The sequence below is a fragment of the Peromyscus maniculatus genome, chromosome 1 (assembly GCF_049852395.1).
Source record: "Peromyscus maniculatus bairdii isolate BWxNUB_F1_BW_parent chromosome 1, HU_Pman_BW_mat_3.1, whole genome shotgun sequence".
Classification (NCBI taxonomy): Eukaryota; Metazoa; Chordata; class Mammalia; order Rodentia; family Cricetidae; genus Peromyscus; species Peromyscus maniculatus.
The window spans coordinates 47,531,436-47,546,975 of record NC_134852.1 but is presented as its reverse complement, the minus strand read 5'-3'; the positions used below and the strand labels follow the sequence as shown (position 1 = coordinate 47,546,975).

The 15,540-nt window shown below is 44.9% G+C and overlaps 1 protein-coding gene across 7 annotated transcripts in view; it reads right to left on the bottom strand.

Annotated features, from left to right (window-relative positions):
* Window positions 1-15,540, bottom strand: part of Znf536 (zinc finger protein 536) — a 461,385-nt gene that overhangs the window by 328,702 nt on the left and 117,143 nt on the right. For all 7 annotated transcript variants that reach the window (XM_016003574.3, XM_006985020.4, XM_076577521.1 and 4 more), the window contains one exon: window positions 11,449-11,565. The gene's annotated coding sequence lies outside the window, so the exon portion shown is untranslated. The remainder of the gene's footprint in view (window positions 1-11,448; window positions 11,566-15,540) is intronic.

Genomic DNA, 15,540 nt, shown 5'->3' with positions numbered 1-15,540 from the left:
GCCTAAGTGGGAGCTTAACGAAGACACCAACATACATGCCAAACTGCATGGGGAAAAGCTCACAAGGCCTCAGTCCTTCACAAAGAACTACAGGCAAACAGTAAAGCTGAAAGCAGGAGAGGATGCACTCCCCAGGGAAGAGCACACCAATTGTCCAGGACCCAATGGCCAGGCCAAAAACATACATAAAAGTAACATTACATAGACTTAACCGGTTACATTCAGGATTATCATATATGAATATACAAATGCATATATGCATGTAATAACAACTGATGGAAAAAAGAAAGGAAACTTGGAGGAGTGCTGGGAGGGTTATATGGAGGATTTGGAAGGAAGAAAAGGAAGAAAAGGAAGGGAGAAATATTGTGATCAAATCACAGTCGCTAAGAAGAATGAATAAAAGAAACATAAAGCTAAATTCTTCTTCCCTCAAGCTTTTCCTGTCAGCATTGTGTCACCATGATAAGTCCATATGCTGACCCTCCATGGTCAGCCTAGGACTCCAAGGCTCTGCCCAGCCCACTAAGTAATAAGTAGAAGCCTGCGGAGCAATACTAAGCCAAAGCCTTTATTTGACTTCAGGAGCCAACGAGAGGCCAGTGGTCGGTCCATTTGGGAAAGGAGGCAGAAAAGCATAATTTGTCCCTTGCTGGAGGTTAAATCCCAATACACAACCATCTTCCAAATCTTACAATGAATGTCCTCCTGAGAGCCCCTGGCCTCATATCTCACAAAGCTGGGGCAAATATTAAAGACCAGCCAGGCAGATAAGAACATCATTGCCAAGGGTTCCGGGAGTCCATGTCATATACACTCATGAGGGAAGACTTGGTGCACCATGGAAGGTTAGAAATATAGAAGGAAAGATCTTCTTCTTTGCCTTTTTCTATACTCTTAGCCTATCTTCCTTCCCCATAAATACCACACAGTTGAATGAAGAGAGAAGCCATGGCATCTGCCTCTAACAGGTCACTCACTGATGCAGGCTTTCATTCTGGGAGGACAGCTGAAAGCCAACAGCCTGTGTGTACCTGATTTCTTATGGATAATCCTCTTTTAAATTTTAATTAGGATGTCTCAAAACCAAGACAGTAATTTATGAAATATCCAAGCATCACCACAAAATGATTAAAACAGATCATTTCCTGGCCTTTTCTACCCCATTCAGAAAAAGAAAGGGGAAATGATAGAAAGTGTCTTCACTTGGCTGCTAATTCCTCAGCTTAGCCTCAATGCTCAGGGACAGTGGATCCAAGGTTCTAGAAGGAACAGGCTTGGGAAATGAATCCATGGTGAGGAAGCCCTGTTGTGAGTGACTGACCTGCTCTGGACCTAAGGTCTCAGGCCTAGCTAGAACATGTTGTTGTGAAATTCTTTTGTGTCCAAATCTGGTGCTACATCACTGAAGCCTTTCCAAGGACCCTACCTGCGCTACACAGCCTGAAGTAGGCTGTTCTAGCAAGATGTATCTGGAAAGCAAGCCTCGTCTCCCTGAGGTCACCAATAAAGCCTGCCTGTCCCTGGGACTGACCCATCATTATTACTCCAGGTGGTCAGAAGAACACTTGAAGTGGAGCAGTGGTGCGGACCCCTGGCAGGGACAGCCCTCAGGCCTGGGGAGAGTGCAATCAAAGGGCAGTTACATCATGGCACTCACGTCTAGACAATTAGGGAAGTTGAAAGTTCTTTAGCTAAGGTCCAATCCAGATGCCCTTTCCTGTACTTCTTTGCCTGGCCTGCTGTGGGGGACAGACACACAGATAGGCATCCAGCATCAGAAGCCAGGCCCTATGGGTGAAATGGCCTCTTTATTTGGTGGTGGCCAGTTGCAGAGCTGACCTAATGCACAGCCTCACAGCTTCAACCTCTGAAGGGCCAAAAGGGACACAGGAGCTTTTGTCTCATGACAAACAAAGCCAGTCATCATGGATGAGGTGGGCCTTGAAGTGACAGGGGATGCCTATGCAGCTTTTGAGGATGCTTGTGGCACAAGGTCTTTGATGACAGGTGGGTTGAGACAGAACATAAAGGGAATTTAGGCTTTGACCCTGCTGCCCACCTGGTCCCACTCTGTGGAAGATTTCACACTAAGTGGCCCATCTCCAACCCAGAGAGAGTTGACATTTCTCTGTCCTATCTGCTGGTACAAAAAGAATCATTTCCAAAAAGACTTTTCATTCCACATTTGACATTTTTACCAAAGCTGATCTTTTAGGCATCCCCCAGTCCCTCTACTGTACCATCACTCCAAAGCAACACCCCCAAAAAGGAGGTGTTCCAGTGTATAGATTGGAGAGCATCACAGTGAACCCCAAGACCATCAAGCACCATTGAAAGGAAAGACTATGACATGAAACTGTTGGGAATGTGGGGGCACACACCTGTAATCCCAGTACTTTGGGAGGCTGAGGCAGGAGGAGGATGAATTCAAGGCCAACCTGAGCCACAGAGTAAGATCTGCTTCAAAAAAATCAAAACAAACAAGAAAAGTAAGGAAAAGGAAAAACATAAAAGCCAGAAGGAAAGAGAGAAAATGTAGCCTCTGCTTAGCCTGTCCCAGGAAGAAGAAATAGGTCCGTGGGGCAAGAAGGGTTAAACTTGTGTTCTGTTATAAGACAACCCCCCTCTTCCTCTCCTCTTCTTTTTTTCCCTTTCTTTTCTTTTTTCTTTCTTTCTTTTTTTGTTTCATCTTCTCAGTAAAACACATAACTTAAAATGAAATCAAATATTAAAAATGACAGACTATATAAGTGCCGTGAGTAACTTCAGGTCACGGAGGGAGGGAGAAGCCAGCAAGTTGTCAGGCACTATCTGTCAGAGTGAATTAGAAACAATCAGCAGAGACTGAAAGGGAAGGTGATTGTTATTAAGCAGCGGGGCTGTGAGCAGGCTACCCAGATGTGGTCATGCATATAAAGGACAGGAAACAGCAGTTTAATTCAGGAAGCCCTGGCGAACAGGGCAGCCGAGAGGAGAAAAGTCCTTTGTCGCTAATAAGCTGGAAGTTACTTTGATAACAGCAGGGTTAGACTCGAGAATAAAACACATTTCTTTCACTACCACACACCATTAATATCGCAGAAATGCGGTCGGAAGAGATGCCCAGTGCGAGCCCAGGAGGAGTGAGTGGCCCTTCCTTCCCCAGCAACACCAGTCAACCCAGCATTCCTCATATGGGCAGACGCCTCCCTCCTGCCCAGGCCGGGCTCTTCCTGACAGCCTCAGTCTGTCTGTCACCTTCTAGAAATGTCATATCACTAAAAAAAAAAAAAAAAAAAAAAAAAAAAAGAATAATGATCATATTTCATTATTCTCCAGTACCAGACCTTCCCATCTCAGGGCCGGTGGGCAAGGTGCGCCCCCCACCCTGTAAACAGCCTCTGTATAATGAAGGCCATGTATGCCGCACCGAAAAACAATTTTATATGCAGACAAGGCCCGATTTCGTAAGAAATTACTTATGCAGGCGTTCTGCAATTATCCTGTGATACTTTCAGGCAACAGTCTGACAGCAGTTGTGCAAACAATAAAGGGATTACAGAAATAAAAACAAATAATATTACACACACAGAAACTCCATGTTATATGTGGACCAGATGAAGGGACTGTGCAGAAATGACTTTAGCAGGTAAAGGGGCCAATAGGAAGTGCAGGCAAGATGCAAGGAAGCCTCTTCCCCAAAATACCTGGATGCCACTTCCTGGCATCGGAGAAAATACTCAAGTCCCTCAGGTAGGTGTGCAATCTCATCCCCCATCCATATGCTAGGCTACTTCCTTGTCTCTGACTCATGGCTTATCCCAGGGAAGTTGAGGACATTGGACCTTTTTGAAGGAAGGAGCAGGTTTGAGGAGCCAGGAAATGGTAGGACATAAGGAAGTGAGCATATTGTCCTTCCAGGTCAATGTGAGCCCAGGGAAAACTTCAGGCCCCCAAGATAGAGGACCAGGAAACATCTTCTAAATACTGCTGAGGAAAAACAAAACAAAACAAAACAAAACAAAACAAACAACAACAACAACAACAACAAAAAAAAAAAAACGTGCATCAGCCACTTATAGGAACCTTGAAGTTTCCGAAAAGGAAAGTACCTGCCCAGGCAGCTCTCCCTGTGGAGTATAGAGGGGGTCCTCCCATCACATGGTTCTCACAGCGACAAGAACCAAGTCTCACCCCAGCAATCACCCACAGTGACATGCAGGCACTCATGCCTCAGGTGTTGGGGTGACAGAGAGGAAGGTGGCTTCCAGCAGCCTCACACAGGGCCACCTGACCAACTTGTTTTCCAGAGCCACCCCTCCTCTGCTGGTAGCTGCTGTTGTCAGAGCCATTGCCTCCAACCAGCGTGCACTTCCATATCCAGCTGTCAGTGTGGGACTGGCTGCCCAGTCTTGTGTCTTCCCATGTGCTATCTGTGCTTCCTAATCGGGGCCATCACATCCAGTGACTGAGGTCAACGCTGGCCAGTCCTTATATGGCACCTTCTGTTTGAGAGCCCCTGTGCCCACCGCTGAGCATGGACTGCGGCCCCATCTGGTCCACATGCTATTTTTTGCTCAAGGTTTTTGTTTGTCCCCTCACTTGTTTTTTGAAATAGTCTTGCTATGAGGCTCAAGCTGGCCTTAACTCTCTTTCTCCCCTCAGCCTCCCAAGCGCCCAGATTACAGGCCTGTACCACCAGGTCCATTTCGCAGAAACTTTTTTAAGAAGATGTAAACTGGTTGCTAGCAGTAAGGAGGGGAAAAGTGAAATATCTATAATCATGTTCTGGAGGTTAGCAGAATCAGACCTCACAGGCATGGGTTTGGCAAGGACATAAAATATGGAAAGATAGGCAGGTGTGTCATATCAGTGCTGCTTAAACCAAGTGCAACAAATTCCAATAATGGCAACTGATAATCCTGGAAAGTGGTCACTGGAAAGGTCAGCAACCACTACTTACCACTCAGAGGTACCGTGACAGCTACGGCAACACAGAAGACATGCCCCCCCACTCCCAAGAAATGCTTCCTTTAAGCCAACAGTGGTCCCAGCTTGTCTGGAGCTGCATGGGGTGTAGCTTGCTGTGCTCATGTGAGAATGTGACGGGGCAGAAACACATGGGGTGGGGGCTGGGGTTCTGACTTTGTCAATGACGTCTTATAATCCTAGGCAAGCCCCTCACCTCCTCTGGGCCTCAGCCACCTCATGGATGAGATGAGGAGTTGGATCACAAAGGCTGCTACGAACCCTATGATTCCATGGGCCTATGGGTGAGCCTGAAAAGTCTGCCTGTGACAGACTGCACTATCCAAAGGAACCAGATCTAAACTACACTACTGACAAGACCAGAGACTCTGGTTTTGATTTTAATTTTTTAAAAATTCTTGTGTGTGTGTGTGTGTGTGTGTGTGTGTGTGTGTGTGTGTGTGTGTGTGTAAGTCAGAGAACACCTTTTGGGAGTAAGTTCTTTACTCCACTATATAGGTCTGGAAGTCCAAACTCCTCAGGTCATCAGGCTGAACAACTAGTGCCCTTAACCACTAAGCCATCTTACAAAGCCCCTTTTTATTTCTTAATTGGGGTTTCATTATGCAGCCCAGGCTGCCTGGAACTCACCAAATTCCCTCGCCTCCTTCTTGAATGTCAAGATGGCATATGTACAGCACCAGTGTCTTCTCCCCGGGGATCTCAGCCAATCCAAGGATCTGGGGTTAGAGGGACTACTCTGTCCAAGCACCCACTACTGGCTCATAGGGCATGCTAATTCTGCTAATGTGTACACAGTGGGTTCCTCCCAGGGCTAGCTGCCAGCTTGGACCAGCCATCAGGCATCCCTCCAGGGGAGACCAGAACACAGTGACCAGATCACCAGACGCCATTGCAAGGCTAATTCTAATTCAGTTATCTAGGAGAATCTCCACACCTGGGATGGCCTGTTTTTCAAGATGCTTTCTTTGGTTGAAAGTAGCAAGCAGGAAAGGAAGAACCTGGCTGGGGTGCAGTGCCAAATGGTGTGCTTAGCAGTTGCAAGGCTATAGGGTTTATTTAACAGCACCTCAAAACCAACAACTAAGGACAAACGAACAAATAGAAAAAATTCACTTGCCGGGCAGTGGTGGTGCACGCCTTTATTCCCAGCACTCAGGAGGCAGAGGCAGGCGGATCTCTGTGAGTATGAGACCAGTCTGGGCTACAGAGTGAGTTCCAGGAAAGGCGCAAAGCTACACAGAAAAACCCTGTCTCAAAAACAACAAAAAAAAAAAGAAAGAAAGAAAAAAGAAAAAATCCAAATTTACCACGGCCTTACAAAGCCGTGCTTAAATAGGGTGCCCCACCATGCTTTCCATCTTGTATTTTTTACATCGTCTGTCCATCTGACATCATCTTATCCACAGTTTCCCCTGCTTCTGATTCCTACTTTCAACTCCTGTAATATGAGCTCCCTGTGGTCCAGAACTCGGACTGTCTTGACCATGTTGTTCCCAGTGCTTCTGAATGATCCTTCTAAGTCAGCAAGAGCTACAGTCAGACTCTGGCCTTCCTAGCTGCTATGGCTTGAATCTGAACCATCTGCACAGGTTCGTATCGTGTTGACTGCTTAGCTAACAGTTAGTGGCACAGTCCTCAGAGATGGGGTCTAGCTAAAGGAAGTGAGTCACTAGGGTTAGACCCTTAAGAACATCTTGCCTTGGCCTTCTTCCGGTCTTGTGTGTCCTACTTCCTGTTCACTATGACACAAACTTCTCTCCTCTACTACATGCTCCTGCCACCATGATGCTCTGCCTGAGTGTTTGAGGTCAAGGGGCCACAGACTGAGCCCTCTGAAATCATGAGCCAACACAATCCTCCATGCTTTAAATTGTTTATGCCAAGAATTGGGTCACAGTGATGAGGAAAGAAAATTAGGGGTGTAATGCCACCTGCTAGATATGCTTCCTGAGGCAGACAGATTAACTTCCACAACCTCAGTTTCCAAGCCCAGAAACTGAAAGTAAATGATGAGGTCTGTCTGCTAGGGGCTCCATGTGGATTGAGATAATCTCAAGGAGCTCTTAGACATCAGTAAGTTCCCCTCTGCCTGCTCTCCCTGGAGAAATCAGAACTCTATTCCTTCACTCCTTGTCTACAAAGGAGTTACAAGCAACCCTTACCTCCATGAGTTCCAAAGTATTCTGGCAAACTTCCAATGGAACACAAAGCATGCCCCCATATGTACACTTTATCAATTTTACATAGAAACTTCAATCTCCACCTCTCTTCTCCACTCCCAAAGTACCACCGTGTAGTATTCAACAAAGGTAATGACTACTGTAGAAAGGATGACTTGGGGTCAGTAGAGCCACAGCAGGACCAGCCTCTGAGTTCAGCATATTTGTGGTTCCCAGAGCCCTGCCACTTCCTCTGATTCCCATCACCTAGACCAGTGTGACCAGCTGGAGGCCAAGTACTCAATGCCTGAGCCTGTGGGGACAGTTCAGATTCAAGCCATTATAGATGGGAAGGCTGCAGTCTGATGGCAGTTCTTGATGATTTTGGAGACCAATCTTTTAAAAGCACTGAAACATTGAACAGGACAGTCCAATTTTTGCCCACAGGCAGATCAGGTAATTGGAGCTGAGAGTGGGAAGCAGTGGAATGGAGGTCCTAGGGGTTATGAGTACCATTTCCTCTGGATGGTCCTTGCCCTCATGACCTGATCATGGGGGACTTCATGAGGGATGGACTGTGGACTTGAGGCTGTCTGCCCTCTTTAGAGAGGTATTCTCTGATGGCTGGGCGGTGGTGGCGCACACCTTTAATCCCAGCACCTGAGAAGCAGAGCCAGGCGGATCTCTGTGAGTTTGAGGCCAGCCTGGTCTACAGAGCAAGATCCAGGACAGGCACCAAAACTACACAGAGAAACTCTGTCTCAAAAAAACAAACAACAACAACAATAACAAAAGAGAAAGGTATTCTCTGGATGCCCATGTTGTAGTGACACATGGTCATTGCAGTGTATTTCTTAACTTTTCTGTTTTATTTTATTTTATTGGTATGTTTTTGCAGTACTCAGAATTAGACATATGATAGACAAACTGAGCCATGCTTCCACCCATTTTATTACTTATTTACTTTAAAATTTTTAGAGATAGCCTTGCTAAGTGTCTCAGTTGACCCTGGACTCAAGATCCTCCTGCTTCATCTTAAGAGTTGGGATTACAGAACTGGACTTGTATACTACACAGCTGGACTTGTGTATACTACCAAAGCTGGATTTGTATACTATTGTGGCTGTAATTGTGTACTACTGCAGATGGACTTGTGTACTACCACAGCTGAACTTGTATACTATTACAGCTGGACTTGTGCATTATCACAGCTGGACTTGTGTATTATCACAGCTGGACTTGTGTACTACCACAGCTAGACTTGTGTACTACCACAGCTGGACTTGTGTACCACAACTGGACTTTTGACTTTTTATGTTGAAACAAGTTCTCTAAATTGTCCAGACTGGGCAACCACTCACTCTGCAGCCAGGTGGGTTGAGGTTTTCTGATGCTCCTGCCTCAGCCTCCTGGGTGCTGTGGAGTTGTAGGTGGTTGCCAGCAGTCCTGGTCTAAACATCAGTTACATAAGGCTTCATGCATTTTTTTTTTCTGCTATGGACCTGCTGCTTACTGTCAAAATGGGAAAGCTCATGTCCTGGCTGGATGCAAAGCCCTCATCCTGAGGAATATTCATATTGGACTCAGGCAGTCCCTATAACCGTGTGCTGGTGGCAGCAATTGATCACTATCCCCTCAAAGTGACAGCCACCATGGGCAAGAAGGAAACAGGGAAGAGATCAAAGATCAAGATTTTTTTTGTATGTGTGAGTTTAAAACTACAGTAACTGCATGTTCAAAAGGTACTCTGTGGATATCTCCCTGAACAAAGATATCATTGATAAGGATGTTTTCAAAGACCCAGCTCTGAAATGCAAGGCTAGATAAGAGGCCAAGGTCAAGTCTGAGGACACAAGATGAGCAAGAACAAGTGGTTCTTCCAGAAGCTTAGGGTTTCTTTCCATCAAAATAAATACCAGGGGAAAAAAGACTTCACTAAGTGTCCTTTTCACAGAACTGCAAAGGTGGGAGTGAGGAGAGTCCCCTGCATGGATATCCAGGCTCTCAGAATAGCTTAGGGCCACATCAGGACCTCTCCTCTCACTTGTTGTCAGCTCTTCTCAGCTCAGGCCTCTGGGGAGGTTTCCAACTGCAGGGCTTGGGGAGACTGTGTTCTGGGACTGAAATTCAACAAGAGCCTGGCAGAGAGGCACCCATATATCCTTTGTTTTCCTGAGACCTGTCTCTTATACCTAGCTTCCCAGAGGGTAAGAATTTGTTCTTAGAAGTAAAGTTTTCATCTTACTTCCAGGTCACATGACACCCCCTCCCTAAGTCATCCAAAGGTGTGCATTTCCCATCTAGAAAAATATTCTCATGCCTGCTTATGGGCTACCCCATAGACCTCACATACCTCAGTCCCCTGCCCATGAAATCTCATTTACATAGCATTTATGAATACACACTGCTAGCATTGTTTTATCTTCATATTAGTTATTGCCACTCTTTTTCTGGGTCAAACTCATAAACTAAACTCATAGACACATACATGTAGGAAGAGCAGAGTGAGTATTGGGTTATTGAACATGTCTCCTGCATATGAGCAGGGATATTAATGATTGTCCTTTATGTTCCAGGAAGCCCAAAGTTTAGCCCAGTGACTAGCTGCAAAATATGTGTCAGTGCTGGGAAACCTGACGAGCCGCAAACCACTGCCTGCCATATGTACAGTGTGCATGATGCTCAGGCTAGGCATCATGTGTGTCTCTCACAGGAGAAGCCCATGACATTCCTTCCTTGTCTGTCTACAGTGTAGGGGGCACTCTTGTGCTCATTCTTGCTTCTCTTCCAATCTCAACCCATCCCAAAGGGAGTCAAGGGGGAAGTAGCTAGCATGGTGGCAGTGCTTCTTTTCCCACCTCAAGAAGCCCGAGTATGGAATGTTCTAGAACAAGCCAATACACTTGCTCTCTCAACAGCCAGCACTACCAACTCCCTACCAGAGGCCCTCGGCAGCTATGTTAAACCTGGCCTTCAGATATCATGAGCATCCACACTGTAGAATTCCTACCATCAATGTAGCAGCTGAATGCTGTAAGACTCCGAACTCCCCCATCTGTGTTTTGCCTCCCAAGAGGGAAAATAGTCTTCACAGACATTCCCTTATCTGGCAGGCAGATTCCAAACCTTACTGGCAACCACGGGCTTGTTTTCCCAACCCAGCAGCAAAGGAACCAAAAATTGTTCCCGCCTGCGATATGCCGAGGAGGGACCTAGCCAGAAGCTCCGTCTGCAGTCTCTAGGCTGGAGCTCCTGAGCTGCCCACCCCCCTTCCTAGAGGGCACCTTGGGATCTGCAAAGTCACAGGCCTGCCAGGCCGTTGAGGGCCCCCACTACTGCTTTCGTTAACTGCTCCTTTTTCTGAACATAGAATACACCCACTAAGAAGCTGCGGGGAAAACACTCAGCGCGGTGTGAAATCAACACTTTCCGACTCAAATAACGGGGTAAACCAGGGAAAACTTCCAACCTTCTCACTGTAGACATTTTCCTCCCACAAGAATCCCAGAGCCTTGATGCCACCATCAGCCTGTCCCCAGCTTCCTGCATATGGGGGGACCCCCCCCCAGACCTGGCTTTTCACAGGTTGCTAATTCCTTGTATCCCCCCCCCCCCACCTGGCCTTTCACATTCTTAATCCTGGAACCCTGAGCCCAAGCAATTGCTAATAAGCCAATATGGGATGATAACCGTGGAAGTCTAATTGATAGGAGTCTCTATCGACTGGCCTTGATGTCTATCTGAGCTTCTCAACAGCCAAGATTTAAATGTTTCTTTTTATTTTTAACTTTCACTTTCCCTCATTGCAGCAAAGAGGTACGGTTTCACTATCAGAAAGAATCACTGTGCAGAATAATTGATGACTTCAGCTCAGGCTTTCAGAAAAGCCATTTCAAATCTTCACTTTGATTTGGTTGTATCAAAACTACTCAGAATAACAGCAGCACTTTTCTTGGAACCAGAAGACTTAAACAGCACCTCAGGATTTTGAGCTGGAGCTTCATCTCTACCCCCAAAGAAAACTCCAAAAAGGAATTAAGCCACGGAGTGGAAAATACAACATTGGGGTGAAGCACCACATGAGAAAATAGAACATTGTTCTTCAGAATCCTTTTGTTTCAAAGCACCACCACCCAAACCAGAAAGGGATGCCAATCTCCAGGAGCCACAGTCCAGGGTTTACTGGGTGGGTGCAGAGAGTCTTGGCTGGGGTGCATAGTGGTTAGCTTGAATTGGATTTGTGTGAAGTCAATAGGGTAAAGCAGGAAGAAGTGTGGAATGTCCGGGCAGACAGCTTTAATAGGGGGAGACTTACCTTAACACCCTCACTGCATGCTTGACTTAAGGACTGTCAGTCTAGTAAGAATATATCCCCAGAAAAGATGCACCGGATGCAGGAACTAAAAGATGGCCAGAAGGATGTCCCCGCTCCCTGTCACAAATAAAAAAGGAAATTGAGAAAGAAACCATGTAAAGCAAAATGTAACAAATTCAGGAAATCACAGCCACACTCCGAGGTCAAGGAAACTCAGCTGCAAAGGTTAAAGATGAAATCAAATCCAGAGTATGAGAATGGAAATCTATCCCCATGCAAGGCCACCAGTGACGCGCTGTAGACAAGAAGCTAAATACTGCCTAGCACTGGGATCCTCTATTTCCATCAGATCAATAAGAGCTTATATTTATCAGGATTCCAAACAGCTGCCACTTTTGACAACCTCCACTTTATTTTCTCACTCCTTGCGCTGTATCAGGGCAAAGAGGACCCGAGAAGCAGCTTTTAATGCTATTTACACCTGAAGACACAATTCCATTAAGAGGTCCTGTTTTGTTAAAGAAACAGGGACTGATATGATTATATTGGCAGGAACGGGAAGTGCCTTTGTTCTTCTCCCCAGGTCTTCCCCTCTGCCAGCCAGACCCTGCGAGGAGAAGGTCTGACGCGAAGTCAGTATACAGACACTTCTTTTTCGTTGTTGCTGTTCAAACTTGCCATTTATAGAGGGAGGAAGGACTCTGCTAAAATGGTTACCCCTCTAATCGTCTGTACGGCAATATTTGCTATCAGGCATTCTAAATAGATTATCAGCAGTCCATCTGTGTCATTATTGATTTATAAGGCTTTAAGCAGCTTTAGAATGGAAGCTTTCCCACCGAGGGGCTCCTTGTATAAATCAGAGCTGTGCTCAAATATAGCAGCCATCATTCAAGATATTGTTCTTCAAATCATAACAAGAAGGAGAAAATGATAAATTGCTTGTAATATACTGATCCAAACTGATATGCAAATCTTGTTTTTAAAATATATTACTTGAGTAAAAAGAGGCATCATTAACATATGAATGCTATATGCAAATGATCGTGACAGAGCAGATGTTGGCGCATGTAATTGACCTATATGTGAATTGCATCAGAACCCTTAACTCCATTAATTCACTACCCAGTAACTAGATATTGTCCAAAAAGTACATTCTTTGAAACCATATACTGGAAGCAAAGCTGACAGGGTTCCAAGGATTCAGAAACAAGGTCACTGTCAGTAGTATTTTGCTGTCATCTGCATTCCCCTTCTTATGGATGACATCATCATGTGGCCGTGTAAATCGATCACTTAATAGCATTTAGGAAATACTGCAGTGGGGAACAGGTTATAAAAAAAATATGCCCCAGTTTTATTCTTTTTCTTGGCAGAAATGTCATACCTCTTAAACTGAGGGTTTGTGCATGAGTGCCCTGTGAAACTCACAGATGCCATTTTATTCCCCGTCTTTATTTTTCCACTTCTTCTCAGAATGACATTAAATTGTATTAAATAGCCTTTTGTCCACAGGGCACAGACCACCCCGCATATGATAATGCATTAATGCCCCACGTTCCAGCCACTGAGCTGAAACATTCTCAGACTTAGAGGATAAGTATGAAGCGCCATTGTGTGTATAGCCTGCTAACAACTGTGACACATACTAATAGAAACATACCTAATAAATTACTGCTTTCAGGTCTAGCAAGCTGACATTTCTCTGCAAGGGACAATTTTATATTTGTGGCACAGAACAAAATTGCTTCATATGAAGCCACTGTGGATTAGCATAAAAATTAACACTTAAATTTCAGCTTATTTTCCACCCTCTCCTCCTGCCACAACAATCAATTCCTCTTATAAATCTGATTAGATTTTATGATGCTTATTATTCCAAGCATGCCTCAACACAGCATTCACGGGCTTGAAGACTATTTGTTTAAATAGAAAAAAGAAGCAGATAAATCTATAGGTATTTTTTATTACCCCTTTCCCCACCAGTTTCTTTCTCATATTGTAACATCAGTAATTGATTGCACACATTAATTAACATGTAAGGTAGAAATTCTGCATTATGTGTGATTTATTTTCCTATCTGGTGAGTAGGTTTGTGTGTTGCCCTTGTATTTCTAGGACATTGGGCTCGATTCTGGTCCAGACATGAATGTCAATGCTCACTCCCCCGAAAGTTATTAATGTCAGATATGAAATGAGATTTTTGATTTCACCTGCTTACTAATCCACAAAAGCTGTTTTGAGTGATGTAGGCTTAAACGCTCAAATTTGAAATGATATATTGCTATATCTGATAACATGCAAATATGTTCATTAGACATAATTTAGCAGGAGAGAATAGCAACACTTTCATAACAAGCTGAGGTCAAAAATGGTTGTTAATTAAACAAGTCATGAAAAATGGCATTGCAGGGACACTGTCCGGCAGACGCCAGGCTTGCCAAGAATATGCCACAGATAAGTATCCAAGGTTCTGCTCCAACATGGAAGGGGGGTTCTGACTTCCTCACCTAACCAAAATCAAGGCTCACACAAAGACCTTGAGTTGACCATGCATGATGCTACTTGGAGTAGAAAGGTAACATGCTATACTTGTCCATTTGAAGATGTGATTTCACTTTCTGTCTTCATGGCTTACAGTGATTTATATGGTTGATTCTTTCACAGACAAACCAGGAAAGAAATTAATATTACATCCGGCCATACTGCTGGTTGTCCTGAGTGTTTATGGCTGTGTATTTTAAACCAAGCAGCTAAAGTAACAGGCAAAACTATGGCTGGGATGTTGAGGACAGGGGTGGGGACTGAGGTAGATAAAGTGTTGTGCATGCTCCTGTGACTTCTTTTTTCTTCTGGCCCCCCTCAAGTGTGTGTACTGGTTACCTAGGGAACCAGCATGCAATAAGAACTCTTCCCATTTGTCATGAGTTGAAATTCAAGGTGGGTGGGGTTCTGAATCTCAGGTAAAATAAGCCATCTAGATTTGACTTCTCAGGGTTTGGATGCTTGAGTGCCTTCAGGGAAGAGGGCATCATGGGGGTCAACTACAGTCTAAAGTGGGCAGCAATATTTTCCAACTAAGTACCCACAGCCTTTATACAGGGAAGGGCAGCCTTTATAGAGTGGTTAAGGACAAAGACATCATCTGGAACCAACAGGATCCTCATGTCTTATGTGAGAGTTATTGGTTGGTGTGATACTTATCCAAAGAATCCTTAGGGGCCTCTCTGCTTGGTCTCCAGTTGGTGGCACTATATTGGAAGATTATGGAAGGAGCTCTTAGGAGGTAGGACCTAGCTGGTGGCCAGCCATTGTGGGAAAGGGCTTTGAAGGTTTAATGGCCCCTGGTTCTTGCTTCCTCTGCTTCCTGGTCTGCCATGATATGAGCAGTCTCAGTACCTACTGCCACTGCCATGAACTGATCTGTCCATCAAGCCTTCTTCACTATGATGGACTAAACCCTTTGAAACCATGAGCCAAAAAGAAATCTCTCCTCTTTTAAGTTGTTTCTGTCAAGTACTATGTTCAACAGTGATGTGAAAGGAATGAATACAGTGATAACTCAGAACTTAAGATCTCTCTAGTCCTCACTCACATCATGGAGAAAGAAGACCCTATTCCAGTTATAGTGTGTCCTAGTATAAATTTTACGATTACTAGACATTGAACTTTACCTTTCAGTTGCATTTTATGGTCCTTGAGCTTTCAAATGCATATCTCAGTTGGGGAAAGAGGCACAGTGGCATTCCTTCCACATGATCTATATTCCTATGACCTTCAGGGACTATGGGAATTTCAAAACAAGACAATTGGATGGATGCTCCTGCAACTGAGGAAGACAAAGATCTCCAATCCCCCTTGGCGCTTAGTGATTCTTTTTTCTGTGCCTTTTGCTGTGTCTCTTTCCCCTCTATGTGGGGTCCTCATGTGACTGTCCTATGTGCATTCCTTCCCACCCACCAGAACCTTAGACCCAACTATAGATGGCTTTCCTGGTGGGGAAAGAGGGACTAAGCCAGTTCTCAATGTATAAAACAACCAGAGATGGTCCCAGACCACAAGAAGACTTGGAGAGACTCAAACAGGACTACA